The following is a 15,000-nucleotide window of genomic DNA, read 5'->3' as shown; positions in this document are numbered from 1 at the left end:
GTTAGGGCTGGGGTTGGGGTTAGGGTTAGGGTTAGGGTTAGGGTTACGGTTAGGGTTACTGTCAGGGGTTCAGAAGCAGAGAAGCAGAGAAGGGTGGAAACAGAGAGCGAGGGGGAGGAAGCCGAAGGGAGAATGAGTGATGATGACGACCCGAGATCTCCAAGCCTAAGCAGTGAGTCAGAGGACTCCCAAAAGGGAGCCCCAGTGAGCAGAGCAAGGGGGGGATCCGGGGGGACACCCCAGGAGGAAGGGAACAGAGGAGATTCAGAGAGCAGCAGCTGGAAGTCGGGACCCACGCTCAAGACTGAGAGCAGCAGGGAGGAAGGCAGCCAGGCATCGGGTTCCGGAGGCCGTCAGCAGGAGGGAGGGCACGAGTCAGGGGTGGTCACGCCCTCCTCAGAGAGCGAGGCAACGGTCAAGAGGAAAGTAGAGAGTTGGGCGCGCGCGCCAAGTTCAAATGCAGCGGAAGCTGGAGCAGTAAGCAGCCCGGAGAGTGAGCCAGGTCCCAAAGCCCGCCGAAAGGAAGCGGAAGGATCAGGGGGGTCAGCGTCAGAGGAGAGTAGAAGGGAGGAGTCCCAGGGGGGCAGAAGGACCCAGAGACGTAGGGAGAGGCGAAGGAGGTGGAGCAAGGCTAGGGTATTAAGCTGGTGTGCAAGAGGCGGGGACTCAGATGGGTCTTCGCCGACCTAGGGCAGAAGGTGTAGAGCTGCACGCTGCAGTTCGGAAATGAAACCTGTAACTCAATAAAGACTCTTTTAAAGTGGACGCTGTGTGGCGTGGTCCTATGTGAGCTGGGACCTGGTAGCAGCTCTGACAGTAAGACCCATCTCATCAAAGCTTCAGAAACCTGAAACCTCGCAGCGGGAGCAGAAGCCGCTAGGGGAGGAAGAGGGGTGTCTGTAAGCAAGCTCACAAAGGTTAGCAAGATGACGGAAGAACAGAGGATCTCCGCGCTGCAAGAGGCAGTGACCCAGTTGTCCTCAGAGGTATTGGCTTCCAAGAAACGGGAGGAGGAGACTACAGCCGCCTACAGAGACCTACACGCCAGGTTTGAAATGCTTGTTAAGCAAGGGCAACCGGGACCCAGACCGGAGGGCGTGGGATTGGCACGGAGAGCAGGAGGGCTTGTGGCTCATTTCGATGGGACTTTGCAACAGTACCCTAATTTTAGAGCAGACGTACTGTGCGCACTGCAACTGCTGGCAAAAGACTTTAGAGATGAGGAAGAGAAGGTGGGGTTCATATTGTCCCATTTGCATGGGGATGCCAAAGCCTGGCTGCGCAATTTGTGGAGGGAGAAAGATCCGGCGCTTCAGAATGCAGATGCCTTTATCAAAGCGATGGATGCGTGTTTTTTGTCTACTATCGATGTGGATCTTGCCAGACGGGAGATTCATGGACTAAAACAAGGGAGGGCGAGCGTCCGGCAGTATCACGCCCGATTTTTTGCGCTGGTCAGTGCTTTAGAATGGGATCGGGATTCGCCCCCTGTCAGAGACCTCTTCTGGGAGGGTCTAAGTTCTGCGGTTAAGGATGAAATTGCAAGGGGGGAGAGGCCCCGAAGCACGCAGGAGGTGGTCCAAAGGGCGCTGACTGTGGGGGTGAGGCTGGAAGAACGTCCATGGTGCAGAGATGAAGGACGTGGAGGGCGCGAAGCAGCGAGAAGTTTCTCTTTCGTTCCGAGGGAAGCAGCGCGTGCGCAATCCACACCTCCGCCAGGAGGGGGAGGGGAACCGATGGAGGTTGGAGGTGCAAGGGCTCAGTCAGCAGCCAGAGCCCTAGCACCGGCAGCAGTGAAAGCGAAGCCTCCTAGAGGGAACAGGAAGTGTTACATCTGCGAGGATCCAGGCCATTTGGCGAAGGAGTGTCCCCGGAGGCTCCACAAGCACACTGCAGCCTCAGCAATGGTGACTGCAGCAACGCAGCAAGGAGAACCACAGCAGGGAAACGACGATGTCTGGCTGGAGACGGAGGCACTGGGGCCCAGCCAGACGCATCTGTGAAGCAGTCCCCAGCGATATTGCAACCCACGGATCCCCTCCCACCCAAACCAGTAGTGCAGCTCACAGCATCTCTCCAGCTACCCGACGGCGTCACTATCGAAGTGCCGCTTTCTGTGGATTCTGGAAGCAACGCAGACTTTATAGCGCAGAGCTTTGTGGAGCAGCACGCTATACAGCTATTGCCTGCCACTCTGCCCCTGCAAGTCGTCACAGTGGATGGCAGAGAGTTGCTAGGGGGGCAGGTGGTGAAGCAGACGCCACCGATGGTGATGCGCCTTGGCAACCACAGGGAAGTCATCAGTTTTAATGTCACCCAACTGTCGGACACGCCCATTGTGTTGGGCATGAGTTGGCTGGACAGGCACAGTCCGACACTGGCTTGGTACCAGAGACAACTGATCTTCGGTTCCTCCTATTGCGCAGAACACTGCATCCTGCCCCGACGGGAGGGAGAGGAGGAGGAATCACAACTGCAGTTGGGAACGTTGCAAGCGGTCCCCCACAAATACGCGAGCTTTTTGGAGGTCTTCTGCGAGAAGGAGGCGGACAAGCTACCCCCTCACCGGCCATATGACTGCAAGATTGACCTCCTACCGGGGGCGACGCTGCCGAAGGGGCGGCTATACTCCATGTCTGAAGATGAAATGCAGGAACTCAAACAGTTCATCGAGCATAATCTGGAGCGTGGCTTCATCAGAGAGTCCAAGGCAGTGGGGGGCAGTCCCGTTTTCTTCGTGAAAAAGAAAGACACGCCCCAAAAAAGACTCGTTGTGGACTACCGCCTTTTGAACCAGATGACCAAACCGTCTGATTACCCCATGCCCAGGATTGACGACCTCCTCGCGACGGTGCGCAAGGGACGCGTGTTCACCAAGTTGGACCTGCGAGGGGCGTACAATCTCATCCGCATGCGGGAGGGCGATGAGTGGAAGACGGCCATGTTCACACCGCTGGGCACCTACGAATACAGAGTTATGCCCTTTGGATTACAAAATGGCTCTCACTGTTTTCAAGCTTTTATGCATCACGTGTTGGAGGGACTCCTCTACAAGACATGCGTCTGCTTCCTGGATGACATCCTGATTTTCTCTGACTCGCAGCAAGCTCACGACCGAGACGTGAGGGAGGTGCTCAGCAGGTTGCAACAACATAGACTGTACGCCAAGCTGGAGAAGTGCCAGTTCGACACGACGGAGGTGGATTTCCTGGGATACAAGTTGTCGGACAAGGGGATAGCCATGGACAGCACCAAGGTTCGTGCGGTATTGGATTGGAAGAGCCCGCGCAACCGGAAGGAGGTCCAGCGGTTTGTCGGCTTCGCCAACTTCTATCGCAAGTTTATCAAGGGGTTCGCGATGCAGACGGCAGCAATTACGGACACGCTCAGCTCCAAAAAAAAGAAATTCATCTGGACGGAGCAGGCGGAACAGTCCTTTCAAGCGCTCAAGCATCTCTTCGCATCGGAGAAGCAACTGCTGCATATCGACCCCAGTAAACCGTTGAGGGTAGAGACAGACGCGTCAGACAGAGCCGTGGGAGCTGTCCTGCTGCAGCGAGACCCGCAGGGGGTGTGGCGGCCGGGAGCGTTCTACTCCAGGAAGCTCAGCAAGTCGGAGCAGAACTACACCATCTGGGACAGGGAGTTGCTGGCCATTCATGCAGCTTTCAAGGCGTGGAGGCACTTCCTAATCGGCGCCAAGCACACGGTGCAGGTCTGCACGGACCACAAGAATCTGGAGCACTGGCGCACGGCTCAGTTCCTGAACCAGAGGCAGATACGTTGGGCGGAGTTCTTTGCTGACTTCAATTTCCGAATAGAGTACGTCCCAGGCGACACCAACATCATGGCGGATGCACTGTCCCGAAAACCGCAATACCTAGAAGAGGTGACGCCAGCGGCGGCCATGCACATCTTCGCACCGACGGCGTGGGCGTGTGCCTCAGCTACAGTAGACCTGGATGCGGTGCGACGTGCATTGCGGGACGACTCATTCGCGCAAGACAAGATGGCGGAACTGCTCAGAGGCACGGCTACCACGGACGAGTTCCAGGTGCGGGACGGCTTGCTCCTACGCAAAGGGGCTGTCTATGTACCAGGAGACGACCTTCGCGCCAAGGTACTGCAACAGTTGCACGACGCACCCACGGCCGGTCACTTTGGCACAGAGAAAACGATGGAATTAGTCGCGAGAGACTTCTGGTGGCCCAGGCTGAGAGGAGAGGTCGCGGACTACGTCGCGAGGTGCGACACCTGCCAGAGGGCCAAGCCGGTACACAGACCACCGGCGGGACTGTTAGAACCGCTGCAAACACCGTTTGAACCGTGGGAGAGGGTGGCCCTGGACTTTGTGACGGATTTACCCAGCTCGAGAGGCAAGACAGCTGTGCTAGTGGTGGTGGACTTGTTCACCAAGATGGCACATTTCATTCCGTGTGCGAAGGTGGCCACGGCGGAACAAACCGCCAAACTGTTCATAGATCACGTGTTCAAAGTGCATGGCCTGCCACGGTCTATCCTGTCCGACCGCGGACGCCAGTTCATCTCGTCTTTCTGGCAGAAGCTGATGGGTTTTCTAAATGTCAAGGTCAATCTGGCATCAGCAAGACACCCGCAGACCAACGGGCAAGCAGAGAGGGTCAATGCCATCATGCAGCAGTACCTGAGATGCTATGCCAATCAACAGCCTGCGACGTGGGTGGATTACCTGCCGCTAGCCGAGTTCGCTTACAACAACACGAAGCACGTGTCCACAGGAGTGACGCCGTTCTTTGCCAACAATGGGAGGAATCCCAGAACCTTCCCGGGACTGGAGAGAGTGGGGGAAGGAGAACCACAGACGGCGGACGCGTTCGCGTCAGAGCTGCAGGCGGTCCACGATCAACTCAGACGGCAGCTGGAGCTAGCTAAGCACGCCTACAAGGTGCAAGCTGACAAGCACAGGCGGGTTGGCGAAGTGATCCAAGTGGGAGACTGGGTCTGGTTGGCAGCCCACGCAGTGCCGACCAGGTCACTTGCCAAGAAGAAGATGGGGCACAAGCAGATCGGTCCGTACCAAGTCGAAGCGCAGATCAACCCGGTAGCCTTCCGACTGGCGCTGCCGGAGGGTTCCAGAATGCATCCGGTGTTCCACAGGTCGGTGCTCACTCCCTACAAGGCACCTCACAGGTTCCAGGAGCCAGGGACGGCGCCAAGTCCGCTCCGGGAACGGACGGAGACGCGGGAGGTGAAGCACCAGGACCACATCAACGAGGTCACGGAGATTTTGGACTCCAGATGGGGGGAAGAGGGAGTCGAATACCTCTTAGCCAGAGAGGGCACCCGGGCCAGCGCCAATACCTGGGTACCAGACTACGCTTTGGAGGAACCCCTGCTCAAGGACGAGTTTCATGCCCTCTTCCCACACAAACCCATGCCAGCGAGCTTCTTCGACGACTGGTTGTTCACACCCACACTTTCTTCCAGCACGTTCCATGGATTCGACTCAGAAGGGGAACCCGCACGGAGCACCCGTTCCCCAGAAGGTTCACCGGCAGGTTCGGCATCAGGCAACTCGTATTGGTGGGACGATCGACCAGAGGAGCAATGGCGCAGGAAGTGGCTGGAGATGCCAGGTCGAGCGACCGACGCAGAGACTGACATGGACGTGTTCGGGGAGGACCTCGGGTTCGAGCACGGCGGTACAGAGATGGAAGAGCAACAAGTCAACGTCGACGACCGCGAGGGGGAAGACTCGGAGGTCTTCAGTTGGCGGCCACCCACGGGGAGCGACCTGTATCCAGCATTCCCTCCCATGATGATGGAGCACCCAGCACCCACACCTGACAGCGGGGAGGGGGGAAGGGGGGGCTTCGAGGGGGGGATGGATGTCAGGGGTTCAGAAGCAGAGAAGCAGAGAAGGGTGGAAACAGAGAGCGAGGGGGAGGAAGCCGAAGGGAGAATGAGTGATGATGACGACCCGAGATCTCCAAGCCTAAGCAGTGAGTCAGAGGACTCCCAAAAGGGAGCCCCAGTGAGCAGAGCAAGGGGGGGATCCGGGGGGACACCCCAGGAGGAAGGGAACAGAGGAGATTCAGAGAGCAGCAGCTGGAAGTCGGGACCCACGCTCAAGACTGAGAGCAGCAGGGAGGAAGGCAGCCAGGCATCGGGTTCCGGAGGCCGTCAGCAGGAGGGAGGGCACGAGTCAGGGGTGGTCACGCCCTCCTCAGAGAGCGAGGCAACGGTCAAGAGGAAAGTAGAGAGTTGGGCGCGCGCGCCAAGTTCAAATGCAGCGGAAGCTGGAGCAGTAAGCAGCCCGGAGAGTGAGCCAGGTCCCAAAGCCCGCCGAAAGGAAGCGGAAGGATCAGGGGGGTCAGCGTCAGAGGAGAGTAGAAGGGAGGAGTCCCAGGGGGGCAGAAGGACCCAGAGACGTAGGGAGAGGCGAAGGAGGTGGAGCAAGGCTAGGGTATTAAGCTGGTGTGCAAGAGGCGGGGACTCAGATGGGTCTTCGCCGACCTAGGGCAGAAGGTGTAGAGCTGCACGCTGCAGTTCGGAAATGAAACCTGTAACTCAATAAAGACTCTTTTAAAGTGGACGCTGTGTGGCGTGGTCCTATGTGAGCTGGGACCTGGTAGCAGCTCTGACAGTTACGGTTAAGATTAGGGTTAGGGTTAGGGTTAGGGTTAGGGTTAGGGTTAGGGTTAGGGTTAGGGTTAGGGTTAAGGTTAGGATTGGGCTTAGGGTTAGGCTTAGGGTTACGGTTAGGGTTAGGGTTAGGATTGTTGTTAGGGTTAGGGTTAGGGTTAGGGTTAGGGTTAGGGTTAGGGTTAGGGTTGGGGTTGGGGTTAGAGATAGGGTTAGGGTTAGGGTTAGGGTTAGGATTGGGGCGAGGGTTAGGGTTAGGGTTAGGCTTAGGGATGGGATTACGGGTTAGGGTTAGGGTTAGGGTTAGGGTGAGGATTACGGTTAGGGTTAGGGTTAGTGTTAGGGTTAGGATTAGGGTTAGGGATGGGTTAGGGTTAGGGTTAGGGTTAGGGTTAGGGTTCGGGTTAGGGTTAGGGATAGGGTTAGGGCTAGGGCTAGGGCTAGGGCTAGGGCTAGGGTTAGGGTTAGGGTTAGGGTTAGGGTTAGGGTTAGGGTTACGGTTAGGGTTAGGATTCTTGTTAGGGTTAGGGTTAGGGTTAGGGTTAGAGTTAGGGTAAGGGTTAGGGTTAGGGTTAGGGTTAGGGTTAGGGTTAGGGTTAGGGTTAGGGTTGGGGTTAGGGTTAGGGTTACGTTTAAGATTAGGGTTAGGGTTAGGGTTAGGGTTAGGGTTAGGGTTAGAGTTAGGGTTAGGGTTAGGGTTAGGGTTAGGGTTAGGGTTAGGGTTAGGGTTAGGGTTAGGGTTAGGGTTACGGTTACGGTTACGGTTACGGTTAGGGGTAGGTTTAGCGTTTCGGTTAGGGTTAGGGTTAGGATTGTTGTTAGGGTTAGGGTTAGGGTTAGGGTTAGGGTTAGGGTTAGGGTTAGGGTTAGGGTTGGGGTTAGGGTTTGGTTTTGGGTTACTGTTAGGGTTAGGGTTAAGGTTAGGGTTAGGGTTAGGGTTGGGGTTAGATTTAGGTTTAGGGTTATGGTTAGTGTTAGGGTTAGGGTTAGGGTTAGGGTTAGGATTAGGATTGGGGCGAGGGTTAGGGTTAGGGTTAGGGTAAGGGTTAGGGTTGGCGTTAGGGTTAGGGTTAGGGTTAGGGTTAGGGTTAGGGTGAGGATTAGGGTTAGGGTTAGGGTTAGGTATAGGATTAGGGTTAGCGATGGGTTAGGGTTAGGGTTAGGGCTAGGGTTAGGGTTAGGGTTAGGGTTTGGGCTAGGGTTACGGTTACGGTTACGGTTAGGGTTAGGGTTAGGGTTAGGTTTAGCGTTTCGGTTAGGGTTAGGGTTACGGTTAGGGTTAAGGTTAGGATTGTTGTTAGGGTTAGGGTTAGGGTTAGGGTTAGGGTTAGGGTTAGGGTTAGGGTTGGGGTTGGGGTTGGGGTTAGGGTTAGGGTTAGGGTTAGGGTTAGGGTTAGGGTTAGGGTTAGGGTTAGGGTTAGGGTTAGGGTTTGGGTTTGGGTTTGGGTTAGCTTTAGGGTTGGGGTTGGGGTTGGGGTTGGGGTTGGGGTTGGGGTTGAGGTTAGGGTTAGGGTTAGGGTTAGGGTTAGGGTTAGGGTTAGGGTTCCGGTTAAGGTTAGGGTTAGGGTTAGGGTTAGGGTTAGGGTTAGGGTTAGGGTTAGGGTTAGGGTTAGGGTTAGGGTTAGGGTTAGGGCTAGGGCTAGGGTTAGGGTTAGGGTTAGGGTTTGTGTCAGGGGTTCAGGAGCAGAGACGCAGAGAAGGAAGGAAACAGAGAGCGAGGGGGAGGAATCCGAAGGGAGAATGAGTGATGATGACGACCCGAGATCTCCAAGCCTAAGCAGTGAGTCAGAGGACTCCCAAAAGGGAGCCCCAGTGAGCAGAGCAAGGGGGGGATCCGGGGGGACACCCCAGGAGGAAGGGAACAGAGGAGATTCAGAGAGCAGCAGCTGGAAGTCGGGACCCACGCTCATAACTGAGAGCGGCAGCAGCTGGAAGTCGGGACCCACGCTCAAGACTGAGAGCAGCAGGGAGGAAGGTAGCCAGGCATCGGGTTCCGGAGGCTGTCAGCAGGAGGGAGGGCACGAGTCAGGGGTGGTCACGCCCTCCTCAGAGAGCGAGGCAACGGTTAAGAGGAAGGCAGGGAGTTGGGCGCGCGCGCCAAGTTCAAATGCAGAGGAAGCTGGCGCAGCAAGCAGCCCGGAGAGGGAGCCGGGTCCCAAAGCCCGCCGAAAGGAGGAGGAAGGAAGTGGGGGGTCTTCAGCGTCGGAGGAGTCTAGGAGGGAGGAGACTAGGAGGAGCAGTGGGACCCAGAGACGCAGGGAGAGGCGTAGGAGGTGGAGCAAGGCTAGGGTATTAAGCTGGTGCACAGGGGGCGGAGAGTCAGACGAGACTTCGTCGACCTAGAATGGAAGGTGTAGAGCTGCACGCTGCAGTTCGGACAGGAAACTTGTAACTCAATAAAGACTCTTATAAAGTGAACGTTGGCTAGCGTGGTCCTGTGTGAGCTGGGACCTGGTGGCAGCTCTGACAGTTTGGGTTAGGGTTAGTGTTACGGTTAGGGTTAGGGTTAAGGTTAGGATTGGGGTTAGGGTTAGGGTTAGGGTTAGGTTTAGCGTTTCTGTTAGGGTTAGGGTTAGGGTTAGGGTTAGGGTTAGTGTTACAGTTAGGGTTAGGGTTAAGGTTAGGATTGGCGTTAGGGTTAGGTTTAGGGTTAGGTTTAGCGTTTCTGTTAGGGTTAGGGTTAGGGTTAGGGTTAGGGTTTGGGTTAGGGTTAGGGTTAGGCTTAGGGTTAGGGTTGCGGTTAGGGTTAGGGTTAGCGTTTTGGTTAGGGTTATGGTTAGGGTTAGGGTTAGGGTTGGGTTAGGTTTAGGGTTAGGGTTAGGGCTAGGGCTAGGGTTAGGGTTTGGGCTAGGGTTACGGTTACGGTTACGGTTATGGTTAGGGTTTGGGTTAGGGTTAGGGTTAGTGTTTCGGTTAGGGTTAGGGTTGGGTTAGGGTTAGGGTTAGGGCTAGGGCTAGGGCTAGGTTTAGGGTTTGGGCTAGGGCTAGGGTTACGGTTACGGTTACGGTTATTGTCAGGGGTTCAGGAGCAGAGACGCAGAGAAGGGAGGAAGCAGGGAGCGAGGGGGAGGAATCCGAAGGGAAAATGAGTGATGATGACGACCCGAGATCTCCAAGCCTAAGCAGTGAGTCAGAGGACTCCCAAAAGGGAGCCCCAGTGAGCAGAGCAAGGGGGGGATCCGGGGGGACACCCCAGGAGGAAGGGAACAGAGGAGATTCAGAGAGTAGCAGCTGGAAGTCGGGACCCACGCTCATAACTGAGGGCGGCAGCAGCTGGAAGTCGGGACCCACGCTCAAGACTGAGAGCAGCAGGGAGGAAGGTAGCCAGGCATCGGGTTCCGGAGGCTGTCAGCAGGAGGGAGGGCACGAGTCAGGGGTGGTCACGCCCTCCTCAGAGAGCGAGGCAACGGTTAAGAGGAAAGTAGAGAGTTGGGCGCGCGCGCCAAGTTCAAATGCAGCGGAAGCTGGAGCAGTAAGCAGCCCGGAGAGTGAGCCAGGTCCCAAAGCCCGCCGCAAGGAGGCAGAAGGATCAGGGGGGTCAGCGTCAGAGGAGAGTAGAAGGGAGGAGGCCCAGGGGGGCAGAAGGACCCAGAGACGTAGGGAGAGGCGAAGGAGGTGGAGCAAGGCTAGGGTATTAAGCTGGTGTGCAAGAGGCGGGGACTCAGACGGGTCTTCGCCGACCTAGGGCAGAAGGTGTAGAGCTGCACGCTGCAGTTCGGAAATGAAACCTGTAACTTAATAAAGAGTCTTATAAAGTGAACGCTGGCGGACTTGGTCCTATGTGAGCTGGGACTGGGTGGCAGCTCTGACAGTAAGACCCGTCTCTCAAAAGCTTCGGACACCTGATATCTCGCAGCGGAGAGAGAGGCAGCTGGAGGAGGGGATCGGTGTTTGGGAGCAAGCTCACGACGGTTAGCACAGATGACGGAAGCAGAGACAGTTGCAGCGCTGCAACAGGCAGTTACCCAATTGAACGCGGAGGTACTGGCATCCAAGAAGAGGGAGGAGGATGCGGCAGCCGCCTACAGAGATCTCCACGCCAGGTTTGAAGCATGGGTTAAACACGGGCAGCCAGGACCCAGACCGGAGGGGGTTGGGTTGGCACGGAGAGCAGGAGGGCTTGTGGCTCACTTCGATGGGAATTTACAACAGTACCCCAATTTTCGAGCAGACGTAATGTGCGCACTGCAACTGCTGGCAAAAGACTTTAGAGATGAGGAAGAGAAAGTGGGGTTCATACTATCCCATTTGCATGGGGATGCTAAAGCGTGGCTACGCAATTTGTGGAGGGATAAAGATCCGGCGCTTCAGAATGCAGATGCCTTTATCAAAGCGATGGATGCGTGTTTTTTGTCTACTATTGATGTGGATCTTGCCCGACGGGAGATTCATGGACTAAAACAAGGGAGGGCAAGCGTCCGGCAGTACCACGCCCGCTTTTTTGCGCTGGTCAGTGCCTTAGAGTGGGACCGGGATTCGCCCCCTGTCAGAGACTTGTTCTGGGAGGGTCTAAGCTCTGCGGTCAAGGATGAGATTGCAAGGGGGGAGAGGCCCCGAAGCACGCAGGAGGTGGTCCAAAGGGCGCTGACTGTGGGGGTGAGGCTGGAAGAACGTCCATGGTGCAGAGATGAAGGACGTGGAGGGCGCGAAGCAGCGAGAAGTTTCTCTTTCATTCCAAGAGAAGCAGCGCGTGCGCAATCCACACCTCCGCCTGGAGGGGGAGGGGAACCGATGGAGGTTGGAGGTGCAAGGGCTCAGTCAGCAGCCAGAGCCCAAGCACCGACAGCAGTGAAAGCGAAGCCTCCTAGAGGGAACAGGAAGTGTTACATCTGCGAGGATCCAGGCCATTTGGCGAAAGAGTGTCCCCGGAGGCTCCACAAGCACACTGCAGCCTCAGCAATGGTGACTGCAGCAACGCAGCAAGGAGAACCACAGCAGGGAAACGACGATGTCTGGCTGGAGACAGAGGCACTGGGGCCCAGCCAGACGCATCAGTGAAGCAGTCCCCAGCGATCTTGCAACCCACGGACCCCCTCCCACCCAAACCAGTAGTGCAGCTCACAGCATCTCTCCAGCTACCCGATGGCGTCACTATCGAAGTGCCGCTTTCTGTGGATTCTGGAAGCAACGCAGACTTTATAGCGCAGGATTTTGTGGAGCAGCACGCTATACAGCTACTGCCTGCCACTCTGCCCCTGCAAGTCGTCACAGTGGATGGCAGAGAGTTGCTAGGGGGGCAGGTGGTGAAGCAAACGCCACCGATGGTGATGCGCCTTGGCAACCACAGGGAAGTCATCAGTTTTAATGTCACCCAACTGTCGGACACGCCCATTGTGTTGGGCATGAGTTGGCTGGACAGGCACAGTCCGACACTGGCTTGGTACCAGAGACAGCTGATCTTCGGCTCCTCTTATTGCGCAGAACACTGCATCCTGCCCAGACAGGAGGGAGAGGAGGAGGAATCACAACTGCAGTTGGGAACGTTGCAAGCAGTCCCCCACAAATACGCAGACTTTCTGGAGGTCTTCTGCGAGAAAGAGGCTGACAAGCTACCACCGCACAGGCAATATGACTGCAAGATTGACCTCCTACCAGGGGCGACGCTGCCGAAAGGGAAGCTGTATTCCATGTCTGAGGACGAATTACAGGAACTCAAACAGTTCATAGATCACAATTTGCAGCGCGGTTTCATCCGGGAGTCCAGGGCAGTAGGGGGCAGTCCTGTTTTCTTCGTGAAGAAGAAAGACACGCCCCAAAAAAGACTGGTGGTGGATTTTCGCCTCTTAAACAAGATGACCAAGCCTTCTGATTTCCCCATGCCCAGGATTGACGACCTACTAGCGACGGTGCGCAAGGGACGCGTGTTCACCAAGTTGGACCTGCGAGGTGCGTACAATCTCACCCGCATGAGGGAGGGCGATGAGTGGAAAACAGCCATGTTCACGCCTCTGGGCACCTACGAATACAGGGTGATGCCGTTTGGATTGCAAAACGGTTCTCACTGTTTCCAAGCTTTCATGCATCATGTGTTGGCGGGACTCCTTTACAAGAAGTGCGTCTGCTTTCTGGATGACATCCTGATATTCTCCGAATCGCAGCAAGCCCATGACCAAGATGTTCGGGAGGTGCTGAAGAGGCTGCAGCAGCATAGACTGTACGCCAAACTGGAGAAGTGCCAGTTCGACACGACGGAGGTGGATTTCTTGGGTTACAAGTTGTCGGACAAGGGGCTAGCCATGGACAGCGCCAAGGTTCGTGCGGTGTTGGATTGGAAGAGCCCGCGCAACCGGAAGGAGGTCCAGCGGTTTGTCGGCTTCGCCAACTTCTATCGCAAGTTTATCAAGGGGTTCGCGATGCAGACGGCGGCCATTACGGACACGCTAAGCTCCAAGAAAAAGAAGTTCGTCTGGACGGAGCAGGCGGAGCAGTCCTTTCAAGCACTCAAGCGTCTCTTCGCGTCGGAAGAGCAACTGCTGCATATCGACCCCAGCAGACCGATGCGGGTAGAGACAGACGCGTCCGATAGAGCAGTGGGAGCTGTCCTGCTGCAAAGGGACCCACAGGGGGTCTGGAGGCCGGGAGCGTTCTACTCCAGAAAGCTCAGCAAGTCGGAGCAGAACTACACCATCTGGGACAGGGAGTTGCTGGCCATTCATGCAGCTTTCAAGGCGTGGAGGCACTTCCTGATCGGCGCCAAGCACACGGTGCAGGTCTGCACGGATCACAAGAATCTGGAGCACTGGCGCACGGCTCAGTTCCTGAACCAGAGGCAGATACGTTGGGCGGAGTTCTTTGCTGACTTCAATTTCCGAATAGAGTACGTCCCAGGCGACACCAACGTCATGGCGGATGCACTGTCCCGCAAACCGCAATACCTCGAAGAGGCGACGCCAGCGGCAGCCATGCACATCTTCGCGCCAACAGCGTGGGCGTGCGCTTCAGCCACAGTAGACCTGGATGCGGTGCGGCGGGCGTTGCAGGACGACTCCTTCGCGCAGGCGAAGATGGCAGAGGTGCACAAGGGCACAGCGAAGGGCGACGAGTTCCAGATACGAGACGGCTTGCTCTTACGTAAAGGGGCCATCTACGTGCCGGGAGACGAACTTCGCGCCAGGGTACTGCAGCAGCTGCACGACGCACCCACGGCCGGGCACTTTGGCACGGAAAAAACGGTGGAATTAGTCGCAAGGGACTTTTGGTGGCCCAGACTGAGAGGGGAAGTCGCGGACTACGTTGCGAGGTGCGACACCTGCCAGAGGGCCAAACCGGTGCACAAACCACCGGCGGGACTGCTGGAACCGCTGCAAACGCCGTTTGAACCGTGGGAGAGGGTGGCCCTGGACTTTGTTACGGATCTACCCAGCTCGAGAGGCAAGACAGCTGTACTAGTGGTGGTGGACTTGTTCACCAAGATGGCACATTTCATTCCGTGTGCGAAGGTGGCCACGGCGGAACAAACCGCCAAACTGTTCATAGATCACGTGTTCAAAGTGCATGGTCTGCCGCGGTCTATCCTGTCCGACCGCGGGCGCCAGTTCGTCTCAAATTTCTGGCAGAAGCTGATGAGTTTTCTAAATGTCAAGGTCGATCTGGCATCAGCAAGACACCCGCAGACCAACGGGCAAGCAGAGAGGGTCAATGCCATCATGCAGCAGTACCTGAGATGCTATGCCAATCAACAACCTGCGACCTGGGTGGATTACCTGCCGCTCGCCGAGTTCGCTTACAACAACACGAAGCACGTGTCCACAGGGGTGACGCCGTTCTTCGCCAACAATGGGAGGAATCCCAGAACCTTCCCGGGACGGGAGAGAGTGGGGGACGGAGAACCACAGACGGCGGACGCGTTCGCGTCAGAGTTGCAGGCGGTACACGATCAACTCAGACGGCAGCTGGAGCTAGCTAAGCACGCCTACAAGGTGCAAGCTGACAAGCACAGGCGGGTTGGCGAAGAGATCCAAGTGGGAGACTGGGTCTGGTTGGCAGCCCACGCAGTGCCGACCAGGTCACTAGCCAAGAAGAAGTTGGGGCACAAGCAAATTGGTCCGTACCAAGTCGAAGCACAGATCAACCCGGTAGCCTTCCGACTGGTGCTGCCGGAGGGTTCCAGAATGCATCCGGTGTTCCACAGGTCGGTGCTCACTCCCTACAAGGCACCTCACAGATTCCAGGAGCCAGGGACGGCACCGAGTCCGTTCCGGGAGCGGACGGAGACGCGAGGGGTGACGCAGCAAGACCCCATCAACGAGGTCACGGAGATTTTGGACTCCAGATGGGGGGAAGAGGGAGTCGAATACCTCCTAGCCAGAGAGGGCACCCGGGCCAGCGCCAATAGCTGGGTGCCAGACTACGCTTTGGAGGAACCCCTGCTCAAGG

Source organism: Podarcis vaucheri (genome assembly GCF_965113315.1).
Source record: "Podarcis vaucheri genome assembly, chromosome: W".
NCBI lineage: Eukaryota > Metazoa > Chordata > Lepidosauria > Squamata > Lacertidae > Podarcis > Podarcis vaucheri.
This window is presented reverse-complemented; position numbering follows the sequence as displayed.